Source organism: Pteronotus mesoamericanus, unplaced genomic scaffold (assembly GCF_021234165.1).
Source record: "Pteronotus mesoamericanus isolate MK-2021 breed Mesoamerican mustached bat unplaced genomic scaffold, CSHL_Meso_final contig_246, whole genome shotgun sequence".
Taxonomy (NCBI): Eukaryota; Metazoa; Chordata; class Mammalia; order Chiroptera; family Mormoopidae; genus Pteronotus; species Pteronotus mesoamericanus.
This window is the reverse complement of record NW_026555104.1, coordinates 4010110-4033999: the sequence shown is the minus strand read 5'-3', so window position 1 is coordinate 4033999 and position 23890 is coordinate 4010110. Positions and strand designations below refer to the sequence as shown.

At 40.1% G+C, this 23890-nt stretch overlaps 1 protein-coding gene across 2 annotated transcripts in view; it reads right to left on the bottom strand.

The window, feature by feature from the left end:
• KCNJ16 (potassium inwardly rectifying channel subfamily J member 16) overlaps nt 1-23881 on the bottom strand; it is a 42321-nt gene extending 18440 nt beyond the window's left edge. The window contains exon 1 of one of the 2 annotated variants that reach the window (XM_054572922.1): nt 23824-23881. The gene's annotated coding sequence lies outside the window, so the exon portion shown is untranslated. Of the gene's footprint in view, nt 1-4134; nt 4218-23823 lie in introns of those variants that run through there. The other variant, XM_054572921.1, reaches the window with a different exon arrangement.
• Between the last annotated feature and the right edge of the window lie 9 nt (nt 23882-23890).

The following is a 23890-nucleotide window of genomic DNA, read 5'->3' as shown; positions in this document are numbered from 1 at the left end:
GCGCGTGTGGCTCTTCAGGCAGGCAGTCATTCTGCATCAAAGACATGCGACCAAAATAATCGCGCTCGGGGTATAGGCTCCAGACTGAGAGAGGATAAGGGTCAGATGCAGTCCTCAGCCTTGTTAAGTGTCATGCACTTGACATCCATGAATGTGTATGATCTTACCCCAAATCCCAAGAACTGGGTATCAGTATCATCCCCAGTTTAAGGATGAGGAACTGTAGCTTCACTAGTTTGGTAGATGTATCCAGGGTTACTCAGGTAGTGAGACCTGGAGAGAAAGGACTGCAAGAAACTCACCTCATTGTTCGGAGCCTTGATGAGAAGAAGAGCTGTTGCAAACAGAATCAGGGTAAGGTGGGTTTTGTGAACTGACCTCAGTGAAAAAGAGGAAACCCAGTCACTGGGACTGGGGCACAAGTTCAGAGAAGGACTAACCACAAGAGATGCTGGCTGAGCACCTGAGATATTTTAAAGCCACTTGGATGCTCTATGCATTGATCTGTCTCAAAACCTGGAGCAAAGGGACCTGCATGTGAGGTCAAGTGTTCTTAGTGCTACTGATGGGAGAAATTCACAACAGGGAAACTGAGGCAATTTATTCCAATAAAAACTGAGCAATCTCAGGCCTAGAAGGCCAGCAAAGATGAGCAATGAGAATGGGAGGGGCAGCAAGTGAGCTTAGAAGTCTATCTTTCCCAGACAACCAAGGCAAAGGTTCAACAAAAGTAGTTTTTCATCCACAGAATTTTGAGGGCAAGTAGTAAAAGTTTGTTTAATTGTGGATATTTCATATCTAAAGTCTAACATTCAATTCTGGGTATCTCGTTTTTTAAGAGAAGTCACTATAACAATGAAGTGGAGCTGAAGAGAGCCTGGGAAAAAGAACTGAAGGAGGAGAAAATGTTAAAGAAAGTATACATTCATGTATTCAAAACTCAGTATAGCTTCTTGAGCAGCAGCTACACTTCCTGGGCTGTGATCTGGACATGCTGCGTTAATGAACATATGACCCTGCTCCAAGTTGATCACCACCCTCAACCATGTCTGCACGCGGTCAAGAAAGGGGCCCGGCTGTGTGATGTTACGGGGGTACAACCGGGACATGCGGTGGGATCCATGGAGAGGCACATTTATTTAATAAAAAGATATCATTGATTAAGGGACATAGGCAGAAAATAAAATTCCTTGTGCTCTAAAATTGTGCAAGATATACAAATCATTTTTTTTAAATCAATGCTATAACAGCTGTGATGTTTTAGTGGTAAATCATGGGCGAATCCCCCTTCCTTTCACTTTCACAATTATCATATAGGTACGCGCATCACAGAAACTGAGGGCCTTTAAGTAATTGTCTTTTGATTCTGTCTCTGAATCACTGTCCTTAGGCTTAGAAATCTTCATTTTGTCATCTTTGTTTCGTTCAGCGGCTGCGCTCCAGCTCAGAGACCTGAGAGGGGTTTATTTAATATCTGTATCCAGATTTTATTGTTAGCATTGCTACCAATCTAGTGAAGATTGGGATTCTTTGCTCAGAATTTGAACGATGAATTTGAAGAATTCAGGGAAGAACTTCCTGAGCATTTAGGTGGCTGACCTAGATAACTTGGAAGGTCTCCTTTTACAGGAAGATGTAACGGTTTAGGTTATGTTATTTTTCATTAACTAGTACATAGCATTAAATCCAATCTCCTTATGAGATGAACAGTGGTAAAAAGAACATCCAGGAAGATAAAAAATAAACGGTGCCAGAAAGGCCTCATCTTCTCATCAAAATAAAACACTTGAGTTTTTTCCTATTTTTAAAAAGTAATTATCAGCCACACTGCCATGCCAGTAGAAAGATCACACTGACCCATGTTTTCGTACGATCTGTGCCTTTGTTCAATTTTAGCTGAGCTGTTTTCATTTTAATTTTGTACTTCTATATATGTCCAAAACTTAAAAAAACAAGACAAAAAAAAAACAAAAAACACCTCACACTGAATCATGGATTTCCTTGGTGAAAAATTAGGGAAATCCCAGGACAATGGCTGACAGGAAACTTTCCAAGGGCAGGAGACGCTTCTAGATCAGACAAGTCCCAATTCCCACTTGAGGTTTGGACATATCTCTTGAAGGTGAACCAAATTTAGGTCTTGATGACCTGGGTCTCAGGAGGGTCTTATCAGGTTCTTATCACAACATGTCATTGCAGAGATAATATTTATGTAATGCAAATGAAATGAGCATTTACTTTCATCACTTAGATTTGATTTTTGGAGTCAGACTGATTTCCGTTTGAATCTCATCCCTACCACTTACGTGAATTCAGACCAGTTATTTTATGTCTTGGGTCTCCATTCTTTTGAAAAGGGTAATGATGAGAATCAACTCAGGTAACACTGTGTAAACAGCAAGTGCCCTGTGAATGTCAGTGGTTTTCACTGGAAACTTATCACTTGTACAAAACACAAGCTTTGCCTTAGCTGATTTGAAATAGCCACTATGACAATGACAGAGGCAGATGTTTGGTTTTTAAAAGATCGTGATATGAAATGACTGGTTTGTCTTTATTGAACTATGTATACACAAAAGAACGCCCTGGCCCTAACTCTCTTCTTGAACCCTATTACCCCTCAGGCCAGCCCATCCCAACATACCTTCCCTGACCCGGCAGCATCCCTGGCCTGCAGACACTGGGCTCCTCAGAGGGGTGAGGCCCAGAGGTGGAATGCGGAGGTCTGAAAGCTGAACACCACTGTCCCGAAAACCACATCAGAAGCAGGTCAGGGCTGGCGTACGTTGCTAGAACTACCTTTGACATTGCAATAGTATCCCAACTTCCTCATTACAAAATTGTGATTGCTTGGTATTTTCACAAACCTGAGAACGAGAGGAATGTTTCTTGGAGTTGAGTCAGTTGAGATAGTATTCTGAGCTTAGCTATTATCCCATATCCCTGCCTATAGCAGAGTTTCCCTCCTCTCTGAAACAGCTAATTATTATTGTTTCCATTTAGTTTGTTCTCTCTATGCTCCAGGTACCCTGTCAAATGAAGTTCAATAATATCTAAGAGGTGGGGATAACTAGAGGCTCCTGAAAAGGAGGCAGAGAGGAGTTTAGGAACTTGGGAAGGTCATGCTGCTAATAAGGAGTCAGTTTGGGCTCCACAGGGTTATAGGCTTTCAGACCCTCTGGGAAAATTGCCCCTTAGCTCCTTCTGAATTCTCAGAATTATTTCAAGGCTCATAGGAAAGTGAAAGAAGGGGTTGCTTTTATTAAAAAAAAAACTTAGAGAGTTTTGTAAATAAGACATAGTTATGATTAAGCCCATGGGCAAGCACCCATACAGTCCTGGAACTTCCAAACAGCCAGGCTGCGTTATTTCAACCTCTGCTCCTTCCACTCATGACACAGGAACCTGAAGGCACGGGACATACTGGGTGTTATTTGCTCCATAGCAACAGTTCAGAGTGCAAATCAAAGGGCAACTGTGAGGAGAAGGGAAGCATTAAAAATGAGAAAACCCAGTGCTTTTATGCCTAATCAGACTTCAGTGCTTGAGGAGATTTTAATTTATTGAAGTTACCTTTCAGCAGGTTTTTTTCCTAATGAGTCATTACAGTATTTCTGTCTACATTTTTAGCTGTATAGATGTAATTAATTACAAACCAGTGACAATGTATTTTATCACACAGTTTCAAATCCTCAGTGCCGCTTTGTTGTCCCTTTGGAACAGTGGAAGAGTGGCAAAGACATAAAACGAGCCGGTTTTATGAATGATTGTTTCCACAGGAAATTAAAGACTCATCCTTTTCCACATTGTCCCACGTCAGTCAGTCATGTTCAGCTGGCTAAGTCATGACGCTTTTAGTCTCCTTCTCTCTGTACGTTACTTCCCTTAACTGATCTAAAAATGGCACGGACATTCTTAATCTGTTTGGTTCAGCACTCCCCAGAGATTATATGAGAGAAAGACAGCCTATTCCCAGCCACAGACGGTGCGGCGATAAAGCATGCCTACTGAGCCAAAGGAAGTATCATGTAGGTGCCTATTCGCAGGTGTTCTACAGAAAAGAATGAGCTTAAGAGAGCAGGTGAGCAACTGGCTCTGGATTGAATTACTTTGTAACCCACTAAATGGTCTTACCTTAGTTACAGATAATGAAGTTCAGGCCCAAACTCCATGTCCTTTTCATCTTGTAAGAGCACTGCAGCTAGACACCTCAGGGGTTCTTTGCTCTCAGCTACTTCGGGCTTTCTCTCAGGCTGCCAGCACCTACCGCCATGGAGATGAGAAAGCCCACGGGAGAATCTCACTCTTCTTTGCCTTTCCGGACACATTCACACACACAAAGGCCACTGAGTTCTCAGCTTCTCTCTGGTGAATCAACACTTTCTTTAACTGGTTCCCATGCCTACACGTAGTAGAGAGTCTTGCCAGTGGTAGCATACAGAAAACAAGACTCAAGAAGAAATCACCTTCTGCCCTGCCCATTTACATCTCTGTCTTTCGACCAAATCTTGGTGAGCTTATTCAATAATAAGGATCTCCCCAAATCACAAAATGGCCCCTAAACTTCTTACTGTCCCAGAAGACTGGATTTTCTCTTACAAATACTTCCAGGACTTGTACATCTTCTTCCAAGTGTGTCCCTCTTAAATGCAGGTGCTCTATTATTGTCATTAAAAGATTTTTTTTTTCTGTGTAAATACACACCCTGTAGGTGTAACCCTACACCTACAGCAAAGGGCTTCTTGCCCAACATCATTCACTTGGGTTCCAAGGAAGTGTGTGCTCCTAGCCCAGTGACAACCTCAGCAGTGGTTCCAAGGAAAAGGTATAGATGTTTTTCTGAGAAGTTGGTTTTGTTTTATGGCTTGTTTGTTTGCCTCTTCTAAGTTTGGGATAAGGGAGGACCTAAGCTTCTTATTCGATGTCCATTTTTCACCTATAAGGAAGTTTTATAATTTGGGTGAAATAGTCATGAAAATATAGGCATTTATAAGAAATCGAGTGAATGCTGGTGTCATTTACTGAGATGATGGAACTGGGAGAGAAGGAATTTTGAAGAGGGGTCTCCAGAGCTGAGGTTTTGTTGCGGTAATTGGATATGCACTCTGACAACCAAATAAAAATGTCAGGTAGACCATACATTATTTTGGAGTTGGAAGGAGAGATGCAGAACGGAGGTATAAGATGGGAAGTTATCCGTACATACATGATTCTTAAAACTATGAACAGGGATGGGACCACACAGAGTGAGAGTAGTTACCAGAAATGGGTTCCAACAACTAAGCCCCAGGGCAACCCGATCTGAGATTAGAAAGATAAGAGGACCTAACAAAGGAATTATTTGAAATTGAAGGAAAATCATGATGCATGGTGCGAAATGAGGAAAGTGTGACAAGAAAAAGGAACTGATCATCTGTCAGAGATTAATGATAGGTCAAGATGAGGACTGAAAATTGACCATTGGATGTGGCAATGTGATGTTACTGGTAACTTTGATGGAAGATATCCCAGTAGACTTAGAGAGGCAAATGCCTGATTGGGCCAGAACAAGGGGGCCAGGGTGAGTGGAACTGAACATCATATGAACCACATTTATAAAGAATTCTGCTGTCAAATGGAGTAGAAAAACATGATGATAGGTGGGAAAGAATACGGGGGTCAAGAGGGGTTTATTTTTCATGAAGAGAGCTTTTAATTTTGTATTGTTTTAGTGTAGGAGATGTTAACAATTCATTGGCTAGGATGTTGCTACATTATTAATTTTTTAATTAAGTAAATGTCCTACAATTACTCTAGTGTGTTGTTTCTATTAAAAATAAGTATTTTTGGTGGCATTGAAGAAGGTATCCTGTTTGGTCTCATGGCTTTATTGCAGAATCCACATGATAATCAAACCGATTGAGTAAAGCAATTTTAAATAGAGAAAAACAGCCTGCCTTATGCTGCACAATATAGATACTAGATAATGGACAGAATTGTTTATTGTCACCTGGAAAAATGTTAAGTTGTTTTAAACAGCCTGAGCTACTGCTGACACCAGGCCTCCTGAGAGACCCAAACCAGCTTCACCAGCTCCATACTTACAGGCCAGCCAGCTCCTTATCATTCCTGCTGCCTGGCTACCCCAGGATACAGAGGAAGTGACTGAAGTCCTCACTGCTAAACAATGTGTTCCTTTTCCACTACTTATAAAACTCTTTCCCACTACTTGTGATTCTAAGTTATTTGAAACTCACTGACTTATTTTCTTCTCTTTGGCCAAACTGTGCCACAAAGGAATAGATTACCTTAATAGCTTTCAAAATCTGGAAGCAGTAGTAAGTTGGTTATCACATAAACTTCCTCTCAAATTATTTAATTTTAAAATTGAACAGTGAGAATTAATAAGAGTGCCTGTTTGGGTCATTTTTTTTTTCTTTCTGAATTTGAATTGGTGTTCTGGCTGGTGGTTTGTAGCAACTCCCAAACACACACATTACCAAGCAATGGCCCTGTGGGAACTGCCCAAAGGTCTGAGTCGGGAGTTGTCAGGGGAGGGCTCCATTCAGAAGCTGAATCCTCGCGAGAGTATTAACACAACAAGAATTCATTGCCTGAGTCCCTCAGTGATATCCCCTCAAGTTGGCCCTCAGTCTCTGCTTCAGCATTTTCATTAACAAGGATCTCACTGACTCTCCTGCCCCCATGTGCTCTGTTCCTATTTAAGGATGACGTGGCTTTACCAGGGAGGAAGTCTTTCCTTAAACTCTGATAAAAATATGTCCCCCTGTAGCGTTCACAAGACTTTCCTGTCCTCATGCTGTCCCTCTGCAAAATATGTTTGGGACTACTTCTTACAGCCTGCTCTTCAGATCAAGAAAAAGAGTTAGGAATCTTAAAGTTGCTTCTTAACTCCTAACTTACCTCCCAAGTCTTTACTTCTTCCAGTGAAAAATCTATAAAGCATCCTACTATTCCTGGTGTGTATACTGATTACTTAATTTCTCATTTTTGAGAGTGAAGAAGATATAGGCAAATGCTGAAATGTTGAGTTATTAAGGCAACAGGAGTCAACCAGTGCTGCCGGGGCATTTGGGCAACTGAATTTATAAGCAGTTGTGTGCTGGCGAATTTAACAGTGGGCTTTCTGAGGGGAAAAAAAGGGCTGACTGGTAGAGTTTGCCTATTTCTGAGGTGGCAATACACCACGCACGGCTGGTTTTGAGTTAGTGGTGTGATGTCTCAGATCATGGCGCTGCTAAGAGGGGTGCACGGTTGGCTCATTGGAGCTGACGTGAGTCTGCTCAGCACATCCCTGTGTGATGAGCCCTGGTGTAGGGTTTGCTCAATGTCCTGGATGTTCTCTGAATGTCTCATTTTTACGTGCAGCCCATAATCGGTCTAGATTCCACTTAAAATGCCACTTCAAAGACCCAATTCCATCAAAATTCAACTTCAAAGCATCTATGAATGGGAGTGGGATGTATAGAGAAAGCCTCTTGTTTCTAATGTTTGGATCAGAAAAAAATAATTGGTCTTTAGTTGGTACATTAGAGTACATTCTCATTAAATTATATATACCACTATGCCTTATTAAAGTTGTCATTGTTTAATGGAATGGAAGAGAAACAGGGTTTAAAACTGCCAGCTTGTTAAGAGGGATACTGCAAAAAAAAAAAATGATTTAGACCTTTAAATATTCCCATATAATTTAGTAAGCACTTAAGTCCTTATCAGACATTAAGGAAACTGTAAATATTCAACTTAAAGCCCTACTAATGAATAAACTTGTTTTCATGTTTAGCATTTTTCACTCTTGGATAGGTTCCTACTCTCTTACAAACCATGAATGCGTTTGTTTTTGATCTTCAGTGAATCCATTCTGCAGTAGTTACTCATGGATCACATTTCCCAAAAGGTGTAATGTATACCTTTATTTTATTCATACTGAATGCAGCTGGTTAGGACAGACTATGTTAGCTCTGACTTGGAGTTAGCAAAAGTATGAGACAGATAGAGTTGGAGTGGTGAGCAGCATGTGGTAAATCAGGTTAAAGAATTTTGATTATTCTAAGGAGGGATGAAAGGACTTCTACCAAGGGAGTAAGACAGTCTGACTAGGATTTAAGAGAATGCATTCTGGCAGTGGTGGTGAGAATGGGTTGGCTAGACGATAGAAGGGGGCGGGGCAGTAAAGGAGATGTTGCATAACCTACGGGACCAAAGCTCAGGAAAGAGACTCAAGAGATACCTAGAAGTCTGAATCTGCTCTTGTCAGAAACCTATCAGGGAGGGAGGGGGAAGAGAAGGAGCGATAAAGAACAGTCCAGGTAGACTACCAATAACAGTGGAGAGATGAAGAACAGTCCAGGATGACTCCAAGGAAAGAACCCGTACAGCTGCAGTCAAGTCTACAGGTTGGGTGGCAAGAACTTGGTGGTTTTATTTCCCTGTTAACTAAAGAGGTGGTGAGCAGAAGAGACAGAAAAAGCGATTTCCAGTGGATGGAAAACATTCAAAATAGTCACTGTCGGGAAGTTGCAGAATATGTTACTGGGGCTGCACTCAGGGCCTATTCTTAGTAACATTTCTCAAGAATCTAATTGAATGTGTGTTGCTGAAAAAGTGTTCCAGGTGTTCCTGAGAGGTCTTCCTACTTCCCTCTAATGACCGGTTCCTCTCATTTCTAATGAAACCCACCAAGCAAAACAAATACCTTTTGATTGAAGAATTTTAACAAGATAACTTGTTCCGTTCTTGGTTTCCAGATTGACCACTAAATGGCTTTTAGTGAAAGGACAGTGAAATTCCCACAAAATATTTGTTTGGAAAACATTCGCTAGAGACACCCCCTCCTTCCAAATGCATCCTTGACATTGGGGAGGAGACGAAGCTCGCAGGCAGTACAATCGACGCTGCCCTGGGGTGGAACTCCGAAATTTAGTCAAGGGACGGACCCCAGTGAGGTCATGTCTCATTTGGGATCAAATGGCTAACTCTGACTCTGTGATCATATTAAGAAAAATGCACATAAAATGCCCAGGAATTTTTCCTTTGTTTGATTCAGAAATTAAACTTACACACGTCACGTCCGCAAAATGAGCATCTCACCGGGTCAGATGCAAAGTAGAAGGGAGGATATGCTACCTTCTTCAGCGGGTTGAATTGCAGACCTCACAGCACCTCTGCAGGCACATATTTTTAATGTAGATTTGTCTACACTCTAAGAAGTAAAGTTAATGCCCAAAAAACTTAACCAAGTTACTAGGTATGACCTGCTCAGCCAGTAGAGGCCACTGAGGTCACAACATATTCCTGTCTTCCTGACACCAAATCATCCCAGTCCTGACAGGCTCAGTCTTCAGTACAGCAGGTGTGCAGCATCTGAATGATGAAGACGTTGCCTTCATTCTCCAAATGACATAATGCATGTATTGTCTGAGAGCAGAGCTTATCAGAGACTTCAATCTGCAAACCAGCAAGTTGCCTGCCATTTCTATATCTTGGCTCCAAATGTTCTGTGTTGTCACATCAGAGATAAAAAGGTTGTTCATTTAGAAATACCTGTTTTGTTGTAATAACTATAGTTATAACTTATTGAATACATATTGCATATTAGGACTTTGGTAACTGTTTTATAGAAATTATCTGTTTTAAATTTTTAGCAACCCATAAGAACTAATGTTACTGGCAATTTTTAAGTAAGATTTAAATATACCAATAGACTCTCCAAATCTTATTATGAATACAAGTTACCAGCAGAAATAGAATTAACACCTCCTAATATGAAAGACCACACACTTCTCAGTTAATGAAGGCAAAAATAGACCTTCTCAAAGAAATATAACCCATTTGAGCTCATCACACGCAAATGCCCCACTACCCCCGGGAAGCTCCACAAGGGAAACCACCCTCCAAACCAGACTATGCAGGAGCCTTATAAGCAGTGAGACCTTCCTTGGCTGTGATGACTTGGAAAGAGGACTGAGTGATACAAATGCCAAATTATCGTGGATTTAGCAAAGGGATGTTCACCCAAGTGTGAACCAGTTCTAACAATGTCTCTGGCTTTCCAAATTATGGGCACTATGCTTACTACCCAGTGGCCCTAAATGATTTCTAAACTTTGGCAGGTTCATCTTGCCACTTAAAGATTTCTATATACAAACTACAATAAACATTGTAGAACTAAACAAAGACTACATAAAATGGAAGAGGGATGGATGTCCCTCAGAGTTTGCCACAGCAAGGGAGCCAGCCATCGTCACTTGTGTTTAGCAGCCACTCAGAGGTGACAGAGAGGGAGAAATCTTCCCAGTGAGAAAGGAGGGTGTTGGGTCTGCCCTTCTCCATGGCTGCTGGCAGGAGAAGCTGGACTCAGGTTAACTAGAAGCAGGCATCCTATGTGAGTGCTGTGCGGAAGCATATTTTGCTTTCTCACATGGGTTCTAAGTTAGAAGCAGGAGCAAAAGTAGGAAACTTGGAAGTTAATGACCAAGTGTTGACTATTTTAGGCCATGAAAATGAAATGTGGGACAGCAAACTTACATGAATATAGATCTTGAACTTAGAGCCTCCACACCAATACTTATAAATTGAATTATTTGTGAATAAACTGCCCAAATAAATTATCCAGTCTTCTGTGATATGAGTCAAAAATGAATTTAATCATTCATGGTTGTTCTTTTTCCCAGGGCAGCTTGGTTTTCTTATAAACCTAATTATCTATGAGCCAATATATTAAAGCTGGATTGATAAAACTGTAATTGAGTCTTTCTGATCATAATGAAAACTATTGTAGGAAATTCTCAATGATAATGGTTTTTCTCTGGAGAAACTGCACAGCCTTCCAGTATAGGGTCTTGAGAACAACAGTTCCTACCATCTCTCAGGACTGGTAAACTCAGCAAGTTGAATACATCATGTTCTTTGGAAACATGGCCTTTTGCCTACTTTGCATTTACTTTCAAGTGTGACTATTTTAACAGTTCAAATTATTTTAAACCTAGGGGTGATAGTGCATAATATATTTTGTCTTCATTGAATCTACTAATTCAAATCTGTCTGAGTCACAAAAAGTGAGTAAAAGTATTTTACCATTACCCCCACCTTTCTGCTGGCTATAGTTCTCTGGCTTATTACCTCCTTGGCTAATAAAGCACCGTGTATGGATGTGGTAATTTCAATATTTTGCCAGCCTGTCCTTTCAATCTAGATGGTGCCTGTGTATCACTAATTGTTAGCAGCTCAAGTTCTTTAACTTCTGCAGCTTTCTCAAATTTGCAAAGGCAACACCAACTAATCAATAGTCTTTTCACCACTGAGATGTTTTTGTTCGCAGATAGATTCATTTGATACTCCCACCTTTCCACCCTCCTTGCATACATTGCTATCACTGCAGTGAAAATGAAGACCAAAAGACAGCCTTGGCCAAAATTGTTGACTCAGTTCTTCCAGGCAGACACTCCTTGAAGGTTACTATTATTTCCACTTTGATTTTTTTCAAAGCCTTAAGTAAATGCAAATGTTACTATTGTTATTTCTCTTTAGGCTAGGAAGTCTGGAAATATAGTGGAAGTTTCAGAACACATGGTTGTCTGGGGCGCAAGAAAAGTTATGAAAGAAAATCTGAGTCATGAGCTCTTGCGTCAATACCCACATCTCTATTTTCTCCGTGTTTATAGGATAACTGTTTCTGAAAATACTTCATGTCCTTCACCTTTCCTCAATCCAAAGTGAATTGTTCCTTTCCTTTTCCCCTTTTATTTGAACTCTCCCCTCCTCTTTGTGAGACACGTTCTTCTCTTCTTTTTTTTTTTTTAATTATTTCAGCATTAAGGTTGCCTGCATACCTACAGCTCATCAAATTCAAGTAGTTATGGCTAATTACAAAAGAACGAGTCTGGCCATGCCTCTTCAAAGGGATGAAAGAAAGATTCAAAGCAATAAGTAGAAAAATAAATGTTTACATCTCGTATTATCTTACCATTTCATAATGGCCAAGCAAAAGCACAAGAATAATTGTTAAGCAAAGGAAAGAAAGTCATTTTCTTTTTTATTTCATTGTGTTTCTCTATTATTTTCTAAGGAAAGTATGGAGTTTCTCATCTTCTTGCCATTATCACCTGTTTCGGGCTGAACTGTGCTTACCGCCAAAAGATATTTTAAAGCCCTAATCTCTGGTAACTGTCAATGTGACTTTATTTAGAAATAGGGTCTTGGCAGATGTAATTGAGTTAAGATGAGATCATTAGGGTAGGTCCTAATCCAAAACGATGTGCGTGCGCGCGCACACACACACACACACTCTCTCTCTCTCTCTCTCTCTCTCTCTCTCTCTCCATAGAGGGAAGAAGAAGAAAGCCATGAGAAGATGAAGGCAGAGATGGGAGTGATGTGGCCACAAGCCAGGAATACCTAGGGCCCCCAGAAACTGGAAGAGGCAAAGGAGGGGCCTCCTCTATAGCCTTTGGAAGGGAGGGTGGCCTTGATTTCAGATGGAAATCCTCTGGAACTAGGATGCCACCCTATTAAGGCAGCCACAGGAAACAAATACAAACATCCATACTTGCCTGTGAAAGGCTATTTTACATCTTTTAGAATTTTCTTCCATTTCTTCATCTCTGAGAAATCTTTTACTACCTTTCAACTTTTGCAAATTTATGGCCTAGTGAGTAGATCAATTATTTCCAACTAAAGTAGCTGTCTAACAAAAGTCAGGCTCTGAAATTGTTTTCCCAAAATGCCCTTCTGGGTGCTAAGCTTATTCTTAGATTGGAACACATTGCATTATCAAAAGGTGATGAAAATCTTAAAAGTTGTGCTTCAACTTTTCATGGTAGCTACAGATCACTAGATGTATATTTCCAGCATGTAAATAAGAGTTTATTATAATTCTGAACATATCGGCTGAAGGGAGCAAGCATATCTTTAGAAGATGATATTTAAAGTTATTTTGATCCTATGTGGAAATTGAGACTCATAAAACAGTAAAAACTAAATTAAAAAATTAAAATCCCACTATAGTTCACTCAAATGTGCTTTTAAATAGATATTTTAGCACTCTGTTATTTAGGCTGCAGACCAAATTTTAGACGACTTGGCACTAATGCCTGTTCTCTTGGCCTATAAATGAAGCTCTGCTTAAACAGTGCAAGTAACCACGCCACCCCCACCAAGGACATCATAGTATTCAACATATTGACATTATTTCACTGTGTGGGCCGATGCACTCAAGAGTCTCCGCATAAATGTCCATATTACATTAGAGGGTAAAATAAGGGAGAAGAAGGTCTTTGTGGAGTAGGACATCAGGACGATGGGAGAGTATAAGCTAAAATCAAGCTGAGTAGCCCTTAAGTGTCTCACAAAGGTCTACCTGGGGAAGAGCGTGAAACCTAAAACCCACCCAGGGCCACAGCCAAGAACTGGACCTGCACCCAAAAGCTCAGATGAAATAAAAGTATCAGAAGGGGAATAGGAGCATGCTAAATGCCCCCAATGAATTGGCAACTCAGTCTGTAAGTAAGGCTATGTGGCTAAATTAGGTCCCTAATTCAGCCCAGAAAAGTCCCTGGGAAAATAAAGTCCAAGTGTTTCCACTGACCTCAATTACCCAGATCATGTGTATCATTTAATCCAGCCAAAGTGTAAGAGATAATCTGTTTTCAACAAACTAAGGGTCTGTGAGAAGAAACAGTGTTTTCAGGTAGATTTTCCCCTTATCTTAGAGCTTTCAGGGCTGTAGAATTTTCTTCCAAGGGAAAAACAAAAAACCTGGGACAATGACCCCATTCAATTATAAAATCACTGTGATCAGCCCTTCTTCTACGCTGAGCCTTTGGACAGAAGCAGAAACAGCAGGTTCTGCCTAGATCGAGTTGCCCTGTTTAACCAGCACAAATACTTTCACAGGAAGATAAGTCAGTGATTAAATTGGACGTGGAGCCTAAAATAATAAATGCTTGAGCAAATGATTGAACAGCTCTCTTGTGGTGCAGTGAAACAGCTGAGGCTGGACAGAAGCAGACAACACCAGTTCCCACCAGTCAAGGTCTCCTTCCTAACGCCACAGTGCACGACGGCCAGGCCCAGGGTGATGAAGGGCCAGCACGTCATATTCTCTTTATCTGGATGGTGATGTAACTAGAGATTCTAAACAGAGTTAGTCAGAGCCTTGTGTTCTATGTCAACACTGGAGTAACTAGCTTTTAACTTTTTTTATGTACAGATAAATTTAGTAAACAGAGATATGGTAACCTTTTGAAAACATGTTACATGAAGTTGTAAGTCTAGTTTATAGCTAAATATTTCCCTCTCTTCCTGGTGAGTTAAGGCGATTTATCAGAGTGCCTTCTGGTTACAGACGACCACAATTAAGGAAACCCTGTACTTTTACACGCTAGTACCATGAGGGACGGTTTTTCTCTCACTGCCTCCTCCCATGTCAGGAACCCCACCTTTGGGAACTATTGAAACAAACAATAAAGAACATGGCTTTCGCTGGTTGTTTCTCTTTAAACTTCCAGAAACTGGGGATGTTGAGCATTTATTAAAAGCAGGCATAACGCTACTGTCCTTCCTGATAGTTAAAGTTCATGTGTAGATTATGTAAGGATCTTAATTCAATCGAGAAACAAAAACTTAGATGGCTAAGTGATGTGGCTTAACTCCCCCAATTCTGTTACAAAACACCTCCCACCCTCCCCTTAATAAATCCAAATAAAAGGTAGGGTGGCCCCATGCATGCACATAGCACCTGGCACATGGTAGGTATTTAACAAGTGGTTTCTATATTTGTGGGCCCTGGCAGAGGACAAACAGGGGATCAGAAGCAGGAACTGGCGTGGTTCACTTGCTCGCACGCCTGTACTCCGCATAGCCACCAAAGACCAGCTTCCATATGTTCTGATGAACACAGGTTGGAATTTTTTTCAATGAGTTTTTAAATAGAATTTACAGATTTTTTTTAAGCTAAGGACTTAATTACTAAGCCATATTTAGCTATACAAATTTTAAGCAATCCAAACTATGGAACTAAATGTGGCCACTGAGCAATGTTCTTGTGACCCCACTGCCAGAATCACACGGACTAATAAAACAGTGGTGACAAAGACAGAGGTCACACCCCACCCTGATTTCTTAGAAGTTCCCAGGGAGAAAACAGTCGCTTGGCTTCATTTGGTTTCTTTTCCATGGCAGCCACTAACTACTTTGAGTGCCGCTCAAGTGCACCATCCAGTTTATCTGTAGGTTAGAAATGGTCCTCTCTCCCATGTTTAGAAGTAGTGTTGCATCCAAGAGAGGTGGCCATTCCTGCTCACCTTGAAAACGACATGTACTGCCTGAGCTGGAACGAACCCTTGCAATAAAATCCCATCCGCTGGGAATGTGAGCATGTCGAAGGTGCCCCCTACTATGCATTAGCTGTTTCACATTCATTGCTCCAATCCTTGAAAGAATTCTATAGCATAGCTGCCATTGACCCAAATGGAAGAGAAATGGAAGTCCTGCAGCGAGAAGTGCCTAGACCACTGGCTTTCAAACCTTCGTGTTCATCAGAATCACCAGGAGGGCTTGTGAGAAACAGGGATGCTGGCCCCAGCCCCAGAGTTGCTCATTCAGTAGGTCTGGGGTGAGCCTGAGAGTTTGCACTATTTATTACAAGTTCCCAGGTGGCTCTGATGCTGCTTATCCCAGGCCACACTTTGAGAAGCACCAGCCTAAATCACAGGAGTCCTAAGTGGCCAAGCCTAGATTAAAAACCAGGTGTGTCTGATTTGAAAATGTACACCTCTGCCACACTGAGAAGGTACGTGTTGTCCTCTTCAAGATTTCTCTGCAGCAGAGACGGACAAGGAGAGCAGGCACCATAGTACCTGCAAAGGGGAATGAAGCTGGAGTCGATGATGTGGGGTGTAAGTCCCCCTCTGCCATGTACCAGCATGTCACTTAACTGACCTGATCCTTACTATTCTCATCGCTATAGCAAGAATTCTACTACTGTTACTCTCACTGACCTCACTGAGTTGTTTGAAGATAAAAGGTGATGTAACTGCTATAAAAGAATTTGCTAAGCCTTGAGGTACTGCCACACATGTTGTTTGTTATTTTCATTAGGAATCAACTCAGAAAAAGAGTAAAGATGAACAAAACAACAGAAACAAAAATATGTCAGAGAACGATCTGGTCTTTAGTTTAAGAGCTGAGACTACGTAAAAGGAAATGCCAGACACAATAAAGAAGTTTGTGAGGAGCTCCAGTTCAGTCCTCTCAAAGGTGAAGGCCCTAGTGGTTTTCAGATGAGGGCGACTGGCACATTTTTTTCTAAGTTGTTTTTTTTTTTCAACTTAAAAAGTAAACATCCTATTTCTTTCTTCAAGAGACATTCTTTTGGTGAATACTGAAAAATGATCATTCAACAAGTATTTTGAAGTAATTATTTTTTTGAATAGTAAAAGTTGAAAAGTAAAAAAAAAAAAAATAGTAAAAACTAACATTTCTTTCTCCCTGAAAATTTTCATTCTAAACACTTGCATTTCCAAGCAGTAATTTCTAACTAGAAAAGTTAATTTTCACTGGCACAAAGAAAAGGAGCAATTTTAGATCAGATTAATCAAGAAGAGGCTTTTCACTAAAGTAAGAAACCTGTCAAGGACCATTGGGCTCCACTTTTACTTACAAATGGCTTACTCGGTATTAGTTCAATATTTGGTATTAAAGCCAACAGACCTCCCTATGTGATTAGGACCACACAGAGCAATTGCATGCTCCTCACTCATGAAACATTTCTTTCCGTGGATTGAAGATTATACTTGCTCAATGAAGTGAAGTCTGTATTGATGGACATTTTTAAAGTTCTGTCGGTGCTTATGAGCTTTTGATGAGAATGACAAATCTCTGCTGGTGCAGCCAGGGTTCTGCCCGTTAAACGAACTGCATAAATCTTTTCTCTTTCTGACGTGCTGGAATTTATTCTTTAAATGACTTCACAGAGAAAGTACAATTTAATGCTTGGTGTGCAAAATAGAATACTACACAGAAATCAATAATCAGACTTCAGAGAGTAGGGCTCAGTGGTTTGATTCTATCTCACCATTTCAATGCCTGAACATTCCTCAGCCCCTCACTTTGAGTTGTATACAAAGTTTCATGACTGGTGGGTGTGTAATCTAAATTATATGTTAATACAACTTAGGATCTCTAATAATAAAACTAATATGAATTTATGGGGAATTGAGGTTCTTTAGACAGAACAGATTATGGTTTAAAACACATATTATAGAGAAAGACTGCCTGGTCCGAAATCAGCTATGCATTGTCTAGCTGTGTGTGACCTTGGAAATATTGCATGGGCTCTCTGTGCCCCTGCTTCTTTAAAACCCTTCAGGAGGATAAAGACTTAATATTTGTGAAGCCCTGAGAAAGATGCCCAGAAAGTAGTTAGCAGCCTGTGCTTGTTAAATATCAATCAGCGCATTGAAAATGTCTCTGCTATGAAATGGCACTTTTGCCATTGGTAGAGGAATGTTTTCCTAACTCTCTCCCTATAGACTCATGTAATTCATGGAATAATCACCAAAAATATCCTCTTTTCTTGGCTTTGGCAACAGAACATTTGAGATGTAGATACAAACCTTTCAATGAAAGAATGAGGCCACTTAGCATTCTGACACTATCTTCATGATGTGGAGAAAACGTGAAGTCTTTGAAATACACTAAATCTACCCTAATTAGACAGCATCAACGGAAGCAAAACAGAGGCAGAAGATTAAGGTGAGAGAGTTGGTCAAACGGAAACTTAAAAAGAAATGGCTGGGAAAACTTATGCAAGACGATGCAGGCACACAAGTAATTTTCATAGTACAGCTTTGGCATAACATTTTGAGACTACTTCCTATCTGTGATTTATTTTTTAAATAGCGGAGGAGGAATTTTGCTATCATTAACGTATCTGTTATTTTTCTCAGCTTAAAAGAGGAGTCAGTTATGCTTAAGCAGGGCAGACACGGACTCTGGACGAATAGCTGGTGACAAACATGCAGGCGTGATCCCAGGGACGAAAGGACCTGGGGTGGCGTGGGGATTTGGTTGCTATCCATTCAGCACCACCACCCTCCCAAGTGAAATATGACAAAGACCAAGGGATCTCGTGGAATCTAAGCTTATTAAAATATCTAGAATGAACTTATTTCCCAGTGTTTACTTTTAAAAACAGAGGTCATTGAATGTCAAATAGCCAAAATGAGACTCTGAAAAACTATTAGAACTTTAACACTTCAAAGCTTGTTCATGTGCATTCATCTCACGTTATGCTTGTAAAAGTGGCAAAGTAGTTCTACCATAATACCCATCAAGGGGAAGGAAGACTCTGTCCCACCACACAGGTGGCTGTTTGGAGGGAGGAACTATGTCTCAATCATTTGCATACCATCCTGAGTGGCAGGTGTTAGATGTGATAGATTTTGATTGTTTTATTTTAGTTAAGCTAGGACTGCATGTCCTGGAATTCCATTCCCTTCATAGTCCCAGGTTAACTTGGGCCATGGAGACATTTTGCAGGATATAAGGCAGAAGTAAACCAATAGCCACATTCTTTTTACACCAGAGGGTCAGTGAAGGGCAAGTGGCAGTGTGGCCACACACCCAGGTTGTCACTGACCTGTTGTATCGCACTGTTGGCCCAGGGCAGCAGGTGAGTCACAGTCCCCGCTGGGTCTCCGCCTTCAGCTTCTGTGGCCTCTGGGTTACATTGGGGAGGGCACCAGTTTCCCCTCCTGGCAACCCCATTATCTGATTGGAGACTCAAAGCTTTGGACATGGGCTCCATTTCATCCTGGTGACTCTGGCCAATCTTCCTAGGTTCCCACTTGTCACCTCCCTCCAATTCACATACATCTGTTCTTCCAACTACTTGCCTCACAGCACCAGATACAGAAGCAACAGCTTCACATACATTGTGAGACCCATTATGCAAGGTCAAACCTTATCATAATCCTATGATAAATATATATTAAGAGGCTTAATCATCAGGGCTTCATTAGAGAAGCAAAACCAATAGGAAATGTCACGTTTATTTTATAAATGATGGAACTGACTATGAAGAGTTATTACTGTGAAATAATAAATAGTAAGACTAAAGACTTCTGACATTGAGTCCAACGTTCTTTCTACCACATCGTGATGTGTCTTTTGGTCTATCCACTTATCCCTTGGTATATAGAGGAACTGAGTCTTTGTAGGCAAATTCCTAAAACCATCTTAAGTACTCCATTCAGGTGTGAAAAGATATTCTGAGCATCTGTTTCCTAACAGAGTGGCACCAAGTTAACAGTAATGCAGCTTGGAATGATAAAACACAGGGAATGAATGACTTCAAAAGAAAATAGAGCCCTAATTACCAAGCTATTTGCATTAGAGACAGTTCTATTTATTGGAAAAATGTACTTTGCATTGGAACCAAAATGTCCTCTATAAAGTTAGGAAAACATCACTAATCCACTTCTTTGATCTCTTCCCTACTCTCCATATTTCCTATTAAGCTCACTTTCTTCCTCAGAATCCATCTCAGGTAATGGGGAAATAGCTCAGTTTTAGAACTACAGTCCGGAGTGATTTGGGGGGTGGGAGTAAACACTATAAGCATCCTTCCATGTAAGCTACTACCTAGGCCATACCCATTCCTTTATTCCACTTATTATGACTCTCCCTCTATCTTCACACCAAGAACCCTACAACCAGCCACATGGAACTTCTCCCATCTTCACAAACATATCAGGTTCTTTATAAATTATATAGACATCTCTTCTTTCTTCTAAAACACAAGTGTGACTTCTACTTTAAGACCTCCTTCAATTACCCAGGCATGGCTGCATTTTCTGCTCATGCCCTCCTTTGCTAGGCATAGACTTTCCCAATGGCAAGGAACTGATGGCTTGGTCTTACATATCTAGTGCTCAATGGGATGAGTATTGCACATCTACTTAGAAGAAAGGACCTGCCATTTGTTTAGTTCACCAACACTCTGTCTACTAGATGTCAGTGGGGTCACTGAAGACTATTATTTTGATACCCTAAAATAACCAGGTCCATAATATGGTGACAGTTGTATAGTGATTCTCAAGATACTACTTTGTATATAATTAAGAGTCACTTATTTTCCACACAAAAAGAAGCATGGGGACTCTAGGAAGCTAATTGCCTACAGGCACAATTTGGACTTCTTCTCACCTCCTGGCTTTGCTCACTCTATGTTCCTGTGCTGCTTTTGCACAAGCTGCTCCAACAGATCACAAATTCCATGTACAGCTGGAGAAATGGTATCCACTCTTCATACTAGCAAGACACAATTGTGCAGGAGAAGCACATAAAAAAAAAATTCTTCCTACAACAGTATAATGCAGGGAAATATTGTCCTGACTTCTATTGTACTTCATTCCTGTGAGAGCACAGCATGTTTTCCTTCCATTTGGTTTTGTTTGAGTCTGCTTGTTTGTGATTTTGCTTTGTTCAGTTTTATTTCTCATAATATTTCTTTAGCTTTTAAACTCCTAAGGCCAATGGTGTAATCTTATCATCAGCTCAATATTGTTATCTAATACAGTTAAAATAAAACTTTAGTCATAAGGAAATGAAACGACCTCCTATTCCCACAAAGCCTAAATTTAAATATGTGTAATTCGTAAGTCTTAGATAATTTGTTCAAATTAGTCACACAACTTTCTCCTTGAGTGTTCTCTAACCACCCACAAAGTTGGTTCAATTCTGACCCTAACAAAAGGCGAGTAAACACACAAAAGGAGCAAGCTTCTTGATGTGACAAGCCTGGTGTCTAATTACAGTCTCTAATGTTCTGGCACCTTCTCAAGTGTTAGTTGCATGCCTGGAGAAGGATTTTACAGTGCCAACTATAAATAGAACCCAATAGCACATCATGAGAATGCTGTAAGATGGCTGAGCGTGACTTTCAGGTAAGTGCTGGTGGTGAGAGCTATTACGCTCTCGTTCAGCTGACTCAATGTTGTTCTGGCTTCTGTACAGGAGAACCTTGAATCAGACATTGACTGGACAATTTCTGTGGTCCAGCAATTATGCCAGGTACCTTGTTTTGTGAAGCTACTTTGGAATTCTTATCCCAATGCAGAGACAGACGGTACTGAATTACCCATTGCTTGGAACAGTCTCACACGTGATGAGGAGAGCACAGATTTTTGAAAAGATCAGCCGTGTTTGCAGGTGAGTAGCTATTTTTCCTGAGGTCACAGCCAACTAATTAATCAAGCAGTAACCTAACCTAAGAATTTAGTCTCACAACAATCATCCTTTAATAGAGCTGCTCAAAATTTTCCATAAAAAAGTGAGAAAACAGAAGAGAAATGAGCCTATTATCTTTATCTCTACCCCAAATCCTGGGAGATAAAGAATATAACAGAAAGAACTGTGCCCCAAGTTCAAAATATTCCAGTCTTAGAATTTTTCTTCACAACATAGGCTAAATTTGAATTCTGACATTACACACACACACACACACACACACACACACACACACACACCCCGAGAATAGTTCCATTACAAAAATAATCGTTGAAACTGTTTATCAGTTAAATTACTTAATTCCTCTTATTCCCCATCCAAATTGCTGAGTTAAATAAGTGCTGCCGAAAAGCATGCTATGTGCATCTCACAGGCTCTCATAGCTTTGGGCTAATTGCTGCTGTTGTGAAGGCGATTACTCAGAGGCAGAACTCAGACACATGAAAAATAAACTACATAAAGATACAGGAGAGGAACATAAGAGCCTGCACACATGGCAGAGAACAGGAAGCTAATGGAAGAGGAAACAATGCCATTGAGGAAAGGGCTGTCCTGCAGGAGCCCCTTATGCTACCCTTTGCCTCAATGAAAAGAAGTCCCCTCCCTTTTGATCAAATTGCATTTAGAATTCAGACAAGACTGAGTTTGAATCTTAGACTCAAAGAAGTAACATGACTTTCCCAAGATTGCACAACTAGAAAGTGGAAAAATCTAAGTTTCCTCTGTAAAATGAATATAATAGCTCTTCTCAAGTTGAAATGAAGATCCAATGAATACAACATTTAAGCATCCAGAACATAATAAGCACAAAAATGCTTATTTCTCCACCTCACCACACAAACAATTATAGTCTATCTGATGCCTGAAGTCATGAAATTTTCCATCCTCTATTCCTAAAGTTAGGATTGAGGCCACTTTTCCTAGAACAAGGAAGTAACATAGAATACTCGAGGATAAATTTATATGAGACAAAAAGGTGAACAGTTTGTTCAAATGATGGGTTTTACAAATTCAAAAAAGAGAAGGTTCCACTAACTATGTGGGTTGTTTTGGTACTAAATGTTTACTCTGAACACCCTTTATATACCTACTGTTTTCCACACGATTGCACTTTTTGCCAAGTTCCAATTTTCAACTAATTTATATCCAAGCCTTAACTTGGATTCACCATTAACACATATAATGAAAGAGACATATTTTTTAAGTCCTTGAAAACTTGTTCTCTTGCAAGTCCAAATGCACTGATTTAGGAAAATGCATTAAAATAACTCATTGAGTGCCCCACCCACTACATTCTTTTCTTCCAGTGTCAAATGTTGTCATGGTCTTGTTTTGCATGAGACCGATGTCTCAGATTGACCACAATTCTCACATTCTCATGCTCCAAAAATAAAGTCAAGCAGAAATCCTATCAGTTACTCTCATTCTCTCACTGCCTGTCTGTCTCTGCCTCTCTCTGTCTCTTGCTTCTCCTAATTTGAGTTGAATTGCACTCTGGACTATGTTCACCCTTAAACTTCTTCTTGGCTTAATTTTAGAACTCCTTCAATGGTATTCTACAAAACAGCTATGGTGTAGACACAACACTATGTGTTACTTTATTGCTTGAAATCTGACATAGAGAGTGGTTTGCTTACATTTCCCAAAGTCAAGTGGCAAAGATACACTAATGTATTCTTTCTTCTTAAGGGTTTGACTCTTGTAGCTATAAGGCTAATATTCAGCAGAACCACTCTAGTCTCTTTTTCATAAAGACCTTTCTGTTTATATGACTATATAAAAGTATAATGCACATGATCAAAATCATCAGATTTATAGTAAAATTCTTATTTACCACCTACACTCACTAACAAGGGACACAATTCAATTACATACATTACAGAACTCATGAAAGCCAGAGAGAAGGGATCAACAGATCTACACTTTTATGAATAAATGCACAAGAGACAAAAGTTCTATGATTTTAATGGACAAGAAAATAAGCTCTAGAGAGAGGAAAGTGATTACAACAGGAGAAAATTCTTTACTTCTAATTTATGTTAAAATCAATCCAGAAAGTGGATGTTTTTATTCTCTCTCAACACATTGTATGCAATTCTCAGAAAAATTAACCTATTTTTTTAGGTGGTATGTAGATGCATATTTCAATGCTTTATGCTATATATTTATGTGACAGGATGTAATAATTTGTTTCTGAAAGGAATTATAGAATACTCCATCTGGTATTGAATATGGAATATGATGACTTCACTTTCAGAGATCTACATGTACAGTGGTACAAAGATCTATTTAATAAATTCTGTAAAGAAAACTTGAAACTACTTGTGACCAAATCTTCAAAAGAACTCAAGGGATGACACACCTACTCCTAGTTGAAGCACTTAGGAAACAAAATTACCTTTATTGCATTTAATTCAACATTGCTATTTACATTGCTGGATACAGAGCATTGCTGCTCCCTGAAAAGAATCCAGGATGAGCAAAACATAGGCTGCATGACCTTGTATAATAACAAAATAGAGCGAAGCTTACCTTTATTCACTCTCCCCACAGAGGATCTGTGATCTGGGTGCTCACAGCTGAGCAACGGTAAAAAAAA